This window comes from Dromiciops gliroides, chromosome 2 (assembly GCF_019393635.1).
Source record: "Dromiciops gliroides isolate mDroGli1 chromosome 2, mDroGli1.pri, whole genome shotgun sequence".
Classification (NCBI taxonomy): Eukaryota; Metazoa; Chordata; class Mammalia; order Microbiotheria; family Microbiotheriidae; genus Dromiciops; species Dromiciops gliroides.
In genome coordinates this window covers 491168832-491177049 of record NC_057862.1, presented here as the reverse complement: position 1 = coordinate 491177049, position 8218 = coordinate 491168832, and the positions used below count along the sequence as shown (strand labels likewise).

At 41.1% G+C, this 8218-nt stretch overlaps 1 pseudogene; it reads right to left on the bottom strand.

The window, feature by feature from the left end:
* Positions 1 to 7311: 7311 nt before the first annotated feature.
* LOC122739748 lies at positions 7312 to 7974 on the bottom strand (annotated as a pseudogene).
* Between the last annotated feature and the right edge of the window lie 244 nt (positions 7975 to 8218).

Here is an 8218-nt window from a genome sequence, read left to right as displayed (position 1 = left end):
GTCTCAGAAGGCTGAAGCTCACTAATCTAGCTGAAAAGGTGCTAGATTGATGAGGGTCGGGAGACCTGGTTTAGTCACTGATCTGATGCTAACTCTGTACCTCTAATTCCTCTTCTACAAAATGATAGGGTTAGATAAGGAAGAAACTTTGACCAGAACCTCTAGGAGGGACAAAGGAAATGTGATACCACTGCTTGAGTATTCAAGCGAGAGGGAAGCCACTACTTCCAAAGGTATTTCTCCAAGGACCCTTTCTTTCTTTCTTTCTTTCTTTTTTTCTTTCTTTCTTTCTTTCTTTCTTTCTTTCTTTCTTTCTTTCTTTCTTTCTTTCTTTCTTTCTTTCTTTCTTTCTTTCTTTCTTTCTTTCTTTTTCTTTTCTTCCTTCCTTCCTTCCTTCCTTCTCTCTCTCTCTCTCTCTCTCTCTCTCTCTCTCTCTCTCTCTCTCTCTCGTCTCTTTCTTTCTGGGGCAATGAGGGTTAAGTGACTTGCCCAGGGTCACACAGCTAGTAAGTGTCAAGTGTCTGAGGTCATATTTGAACCCAGATCCTCCTGAACCCAGGGCTGGTGCCTTATCCACTGCACCACCTAGCGGCCCCCAGTTGGTTTCTTTTGTAATCTTAAGTGTTTTCTATATTTAAAAACATTGTTCTGAGAAGGGGTCCATAGGCTTCCCCAGACTGTCACAGAGGTCCATGACACAAAAAAGAACTAAACTAAATGATCTCTAAGGTCCCTCCCAGCTCTAACTTTCTATTAATCTTTTCTTTCCAACCTTATCTCATTCCATTCCATTTTCCTAAGCTATGCTTATGACAAACTGGACTATTATCCCCAAAAATCTTTCTTGCCCTTTCTTACCATTCCCTTGAACCCAGAATACAAATCCTGCTCATCCTTCAAGGTACCATCAGTCCTCTGCATTAGCTCACATCCTCCCGGATGGAAGAGTTTTTTCCTTGCTTATAATTCGCATAACTTCTCATTTGTACCTTTCTAATATACTTGTCATAGTGTTGCAGGACTAAGGAGAGATATTGTTTTATAGTTACTTCTGTATATGACTTATCTCACCTCTAAGACTCTAAGTAACTTGAGAGTCCAGGGCAATGTGAAATATCTTCTGGGAAAAACTGCTGACCTGGAAAATAGGTCCAGGAGAGATCATTTGAAAATTATTGGTCTACCTGAAAACCATGATCAAGAAAAGAGCTTAGACACCATCTTCCAAGATATTCTCAGGGAAAATTGCCCTGAAATTCTAGAAGAAGAAGCTAAAATAGAAATTGAAAGAATCCACCGATCACCTCCAGAAAGAGATCCCAAAAAGAAAACTCCTAGGAATATTATATCCAAATTCCAGAGCTCACAGGTCAAGGAGAAAATATTGCAAGCTGCCAAAAAGAAAGAATTCAAGTACTGTGGAGCCCCAGTCAGGATAGCACAAGATCTAGCAGCTTCTACATTAAAGGACCGGAGGGCATGGAATATAATATTCCAAAGGGCAAAGGAAATGGGATTACAACCAAGAATCACCTACCCAGCAAAACTCAGCATTATCTTTCATCGGAAAAAATGGGACTTTAATGAAAAAGAAGACTTTCAGATATTTGTGATGAAAAGACCTGAACTGAATGGCAAATTTGACTTTCAAATACAAGACTCTAGAGAATCATAAAAAAATTGGAGCTGGGGACATACCTGGGATCATACAGTGGGCGACTGTCTTGTGTCTGAGGCCAGGTTTTGGCTGGGATCCCCCTGGGTCCAGGGTGGATGTTTTGTCTACTCTGTCACTTAGCTAGATGATAACATCTTTAGGGTTAAATTGAGGGGTGAAGAGAATTCACTGGGGGAAGGGGAAGGGCAGAAGTGAAATTCTACATGGAAGTAACAGGAAAAGGCTTATGGAGTGGGGGAAGAGATGGGAGAGGAGCAGGGCAGCAAATGAATTTTATGCTCATCAGAAAAGGCTCAAAGATCTTAAACTCATCAGAGCTGCCTCAAGGAGGAACTAACAGACACACCCAACTGGGTGGAGTAATCTATTTAATCTGGGCAGTAAATGAGCCTAACACTCATCAAAATTGGCTCAAAGACCTCAATCTCATTAGAATTGGCTCAAGGAGGAAATAATGTACACACTCAATTGGGTGGAGTAATCTCTATAACCCTGCAGGAAAATAGGAGGGGAAGGGGATAAAGAGAGAGGGACAAAAGAAGGAAGGGTAGAGAGGGAGAGGGGACAGACAGAAACAAATCTTTTTTGAAGAGTGATAGGATGAAAGAAGATGGATAATAGAATAAATATCATGGGAAAGGGAATAGGATGGAAGGGAAACAGTTAACAATAGTAATCATGAAAAAGAGAAAAGGGGGAAAAATTGTACAAAAAATATTTATAGCAACTCTTGGTGGAGGCTAAGAATTGAGAATCAAGGGAATGTCCATCAATTGAGGAATGATGGAAAAGGCTGTGTTATATGATTGTAGTGGAATGGTCTTGTGCTACAGGAAATGACAAACAGGATGATCCCTGAAAAACCTTGAAAGACTAATGAACATTGATGTATAGTGAAGTGAGCAGAGCTGAGAGGACATTTTGTGTAGTGACAGCAGTATTGTTCAATGAGCAATTGTGAATGATTTAACTACTTTCAGCAGTGCAATGATCCAAGCCAATCCAAGGAACTAATGAGGAAGCTTACTATGCACCCCTATAGAAAGAACTGATAAAAAGAACACTTGTGGATTGTACATATATAACCTGATTGCGATCTTGTGGAGGGGGGAGGAAAGGGAGGGAGGGAGGGAGAAAAATTTGGAACTCTAAATCTTATGAAAATGAATGTTGAAAACTACCCTTACATGTAAATGGAAAGTAAAATAAATGTTTGTTGCTGAAAAGAACAACAACAACAACAACAACAAAAACCCCAAATGAGGTCATGGATAGGAAATCCCCTTTTAAAAAGTATAAAAGTATGCAAGAGCCCAGGATGTATATAAAAGGAAATACTTTCAGATGATCAGAGCTGCTCCAAAGTGAATATGCTAGGGGACAGCTAGGTGGCACAGTGGATAAAGCCCTGACCCTGGATTCAGGAGGACCTGAGTTCAAATCCTGCGTCAGGCACTTGACACTTACTAGCTGTGTGACCCTAGGCAAAACAAAACAAAGTGAACATGCATCTTGGGAGGTAATGAGTCCCCTGCCACTATAGTTCTTCAAATGGAGACTTGATGACTACTCGTTGGACATGTTATAGTAGAGATTTATGCTTTAGGTGAGCTCTGAACTAGAGGCTTGAGGTTCCTTCTTACTCTGGGAATATAAAATTCTGTGTGCAAAATATGTTAAACTTTCCCCACATTATTCCATTTTTTCTGCCCTCAGAAATTTTGTGGCTATATAACTGAATAAGTTGTAAGCCTCCAAAGACAAAATCTTGGCTGCCTTCAATTGGGCTTGCAGGAGAGAATCCCTCTATAGTCACTGATTGATTTGTGGGTGGTCCTCACAGCATTCAGAAACTCTTTAGGGCTGTGGGTTGTCATAACCAGATGTTGGGTACTAGGAAGTTGAGATTATGGGCAAGGGGCCCCGGGCATGGGGGTACAGTATGTGATTGTATAGTCTTTATCTTAGAGAGAAGGGGTCAAGTAACTAGTTCAGAGTCGAGCAGTGGTTAGAGCCCAGGTTGACTCATTCCCAGGACAGTCCTCTATATAATTTTCTTGTGTTATTAATCTTATATTATTTAATTTTTCCCCATGTTTATGATTTATCTTCCTTGTTCTGAATTAAAGGAACACAGGACTTGAAGCTTTTTTGGACCTTAGAGCTCATCTAGTTTAACCTCATTTTTCAAAAAGAGGAAGGGGAAGCCTCGCATGATACATATGTGTTGATTCAACTACAATGATCAATATATTAGTAAATTATGTGAAGCTGATGATAACAGAGGTCACCTCAGTCTCCTACAGCCAGCATATCCTCCTGTTCCATTATATCTTTCTTTGATTGTGTGGCATATAGTAGGAGCTTAATAAATGCTGGTTGATTAGTAGATTGCTATTCTTCATCCCATGAAGTCTCAATGACAGCAACAACCAGCCAGAAGTAGGGAACTGATGGTTAGAGGTTCATTAGGAAAGTAGGTCAGGACAGGAATTTATGTAATAGTCAGAGGGGCTCCAAAAATTTTGCCACTGAGGGGTGTTACATAAACACCAGCAACACATAATTGCCATGTCTGTATAAATGATGATCTAACTTAGCTACACTCCAATTATATTGAGGAGGGTGGGTTGAGAAGGGACTTTCATAACTGTCGTCAAATCTACTTGCTTCAGAATATATGTAATTAAAATCCTTCCCTTACTCCCCTGCTTTCCTCTGTTTCTGTTACCACCGTCAGGGAGCCCAGGCGGCTGAGCTGTGGGGGTAGGAAGGCAACATCTGCCGCCAAGATCCTTAACTAGAGCATCAGTCCCTCTCTCCATCTGAGGCTGCCTTTAAACAGTAGACAAAACCAGGGAAAGCCTGGGCCTCTCTTCCCATAATTGGCACTTATATATACGATGACTGCAGAGGTATGTGTTTTGGAAGGAGGAAGAATAAATAAGCATTGTGGTTCATTAACCCTTATTTAAACTTCTGGTATAAAAAGCAATGAGGGAATTCACATCCGAATCCCAAGGTTATTCTATTCCTCCTGGAGTGAGTGGCCACACCACATAACATAGGCTTAACGGAAAACGAGTATACTATTCATATAATGTCGAGAGAATATTAATGTTACAAAGATGGGTTATAGTTGGACAATCAATATATACTCCATGCATTATTAAAAGGTACAATGCTCATGTAGGCATTGTTATTCCATTATTATTATTCCATTTTTTCTACCCTCAGAAATTTTGTGGCTATGTAATTGAATAAGTTGTAAGCCTCCAAAGACAAAATCTTGGCTGCCTTCAATTGGGCTTGTAGGAGAGAGGCCCTCTATAGTCACTGATTGGTTTGTGGGTGGTCCCCACAGCATTCAGAAACTCTAGGGCTGTGGGTTGCCATATCCAGATATTGGGTAGTAAGAAGTTGAGATTATGGGCTGGGGGCCCTGGGTAAGGTGAGCTGATGGGTATGTGTTTATATGTGTCTCTCTGGGATGGTCCTCAGTTGAGAATTTCTGCACAACTACTCAAGCCTCTAAATCAGACCTGTCTCTGGAAGTGCAATCAGCTCCCAGTCAGTTGGGCTTCATGGCTAGGCATCCCACAGGCTTAGTGATGACTGAACAATGAATCTCAATTGAATATTCAAATGCTATAAGAACTGTCTTATTAATCAAGTGTATGTGATAAGACTCGAGTATGTGCAAACTCAGTTTATCTGCCCCATACAATTTGCCTGTTGAGATTTCTTTGTGGCAAAACAACATGACTCTGGAGAGTCTCATTATCTGGGCTACTTTCCAAAATATTCCTGGAAAAGTCTTGTAATTGAAGCTATGTTGTTAGCTGTGTGAAGTCTCAGGCAAAGAGAACACTGAAGGATGGGTGCTGGTGACCAAGGTAATTGTCACAAGGTAATTGACAGTTGCCTCTTTAACAGCATCTTCAGAGCACTCCTCTATTAACTTGGGTTTGCTTATGTCAGAGGGTCCTTGCAGGCAGTTTTTCTGGGACCCTTGACAGCTTTTGTTTGCTCATGTCTCACCTTCTTGGAGCTGAACTTTTCTTTCTGCCAAAGTTGTAGGCAGATATTAAATCAGTGGGAAGCCCCTACTTTCTAAGGATTTGGGTCTGGTTTTGATAAAATCCTAGAGCTGGAAGGGATCTTGAGATTTCTCTTTGATATTGAGGGAACGGAGTGACTAAATGAAAATGTAGTGAAAATAAAAATGGGAGTCAGAAGACCAGATTTTGAGTTTTGTTAAAGACTGTGTGAACTGGAACAAGCTGCTTAGGTGCTCTGTGCCTCAGTTTCCCTATGTCTAGAAATAGGGGAACTATACCTCTCATAGAAATGGCGCTTTGAAAAGCATTAATCAGGGGCAGCTAGGTGGCAAAGCGGATAAAGCACCAGCCCTGAATTCAGGAGGACCTGAGTTCAAATGTGACCTCAAACACTTGATACTGAACTAGTTGTGTGACCCTGGGCAAGTCACTTAATCCTCTTTGTCCCGCCCCCCCCAAAGGCAAAAAAAAAGCATTAATTGCTATAAATGTAAGGTAGTATTAGTGTTACAGTAGAAGGCAATTCATTTGGAAAATGAAGCTTTCAATAAATCAATCAGTAAATATTTATTAAGTACCTTCTATCTGCCAGACACTGTGATCTTAAAACTGAAAGGGTGATTCTATATTAGCTTAATCATTTACTTTAGGATCCCAGAAATTACTCATTTGACTCTGTTACTATAGAACACAATGACATAAACCTGTCTAGGATGCAAAGGGAAGGAGGTAATGTTATTTGGATGCACATGAGTGCTAAATTCCTATTCCCTTAGGAGAATTCACATAGAAAAACCCAGGAGTTGGGAAAAGTGTCTGGAAGAAAGCTTTGGGAACAGCACAGACCCAGGAGTCAGACAAACTGCCTTCTTGTCCTGAATTTACCATTTACTAGCTTGGCCACCTTGGGCAAATCACTCAGGTCAATTCAATAAGCAGTTATTAAATTTTACTATGGACAGAATAGCAATGAGATGACCCAGTGGATAGAGTACTGAGTCTGTAATCAAAAAAGACTCATCATCCTGAGTTAAAATCTGGCCTCAGAGGGCAGCTAGGTGGCGCAGTGGATAGAGCACTGGCCCTGGATTCAGGAGGACCTGAGTTCAAACCCGGCCTCAGACACTTGACACTTACTGGCTGTGTGACCCTGGGCAAGTCACTTAACCCTCATTGCCCCCCACAAAAAAAAAACCCCAACAAAACAAAACAAAAATCTGGCCTCAGACAACTGTGTGACCTGGGACAAGTCACTTCACCCTGTTTGCCTGGTTTCCTCATCTGTAAAAAGGAGCTGGAGAAGGAAATGACAAACCACTGCAGTGTCTTTGCCAAGAAAATCCCAAATAGGGTCATGAAGAGTTGAACCAGACTGAAGAATTACTGAACAACAACAAGAATGTTATATGGGGAAAAAAGTGAACTTTTGTTACATTGTCATGTGATTATCAGGCAAAGTCCTCTCTAGGAAAGGTAGCTATTATAGATTTTCAGAAATCTCTCCTTTGAGAAGTTTTTATTTCATGATTTAAAAAAAAATGTTTAGTTGACTCTTTATTAACACATATACATTTACTTGTCTTCTGGCTTGTTGGAGCAGTAGGTTAGATAACATTTTCCACAATAATGTCTGTCAAAATGGCTGGCCACTGGGGCAGCTAGATGGCGCAGTGGATGGAGCACCAGCCCTGGAGTCAGGAGTACCTGAGTTCAAATCCGGCCTCAGACACTTGACACTTGCTAGCTGTGTGACCCTGGGCAAGTCACTTAACCCCAATTGCCTCACTAAAAAAAAAAATAAATGGCTGGCCATAAAGACTCCAGCACCACATTCGTCAGAAGGGCGCTCTCGTCGAAGGCAGCTGATCTTGCCATTCTCATCAGCCTTATAGTACTTCAGAACAGCAAGCTCAACCTTCTTTCTCTTATGCTTGTTCTTTTTGGGAGTGGTGTAAGACTTCTTCTTTCTCTTCTTGGCACCACCCCTAAGTCTCAGAACAAGATGAAACGCAGACTCCTTCTGAATGTTGTAGTCAAAGTCCATCCATCTTCCAGTTGCTTGCCTGCAAAAATCAACCTTTGCTGATCAGGGGGAATACCTTCCTTATCTTGTATCTTCACCTCGACATTTTCAATAGTATCGGATGGTTTGACTTCAAGAGTGATGGTCTTCCCTGTCAGGGTCTTCACAAAAATCTGCATCATGCTGCTGGGTCCACCTGTTGATGGCAGATCTGAAAGAGCTTATTTCATGATTGATGTAGGTTGCCTAGACATGACCCCTCCCTACCCATACCTGCTCCAATCCCAGGGGCAGTAGGGATGAAACTTCAACAGATACAGTCAGTGGTGACTAGAGAATCCATAGCATGTAGCCACAAAGTGACAAAGAAACTATTATCAGCCTGTGTATTTATATCTGGTTCACAGATGATATACCCAGGACTAAAGCAGCTTGTTTTCTTCTAAACATAAATAA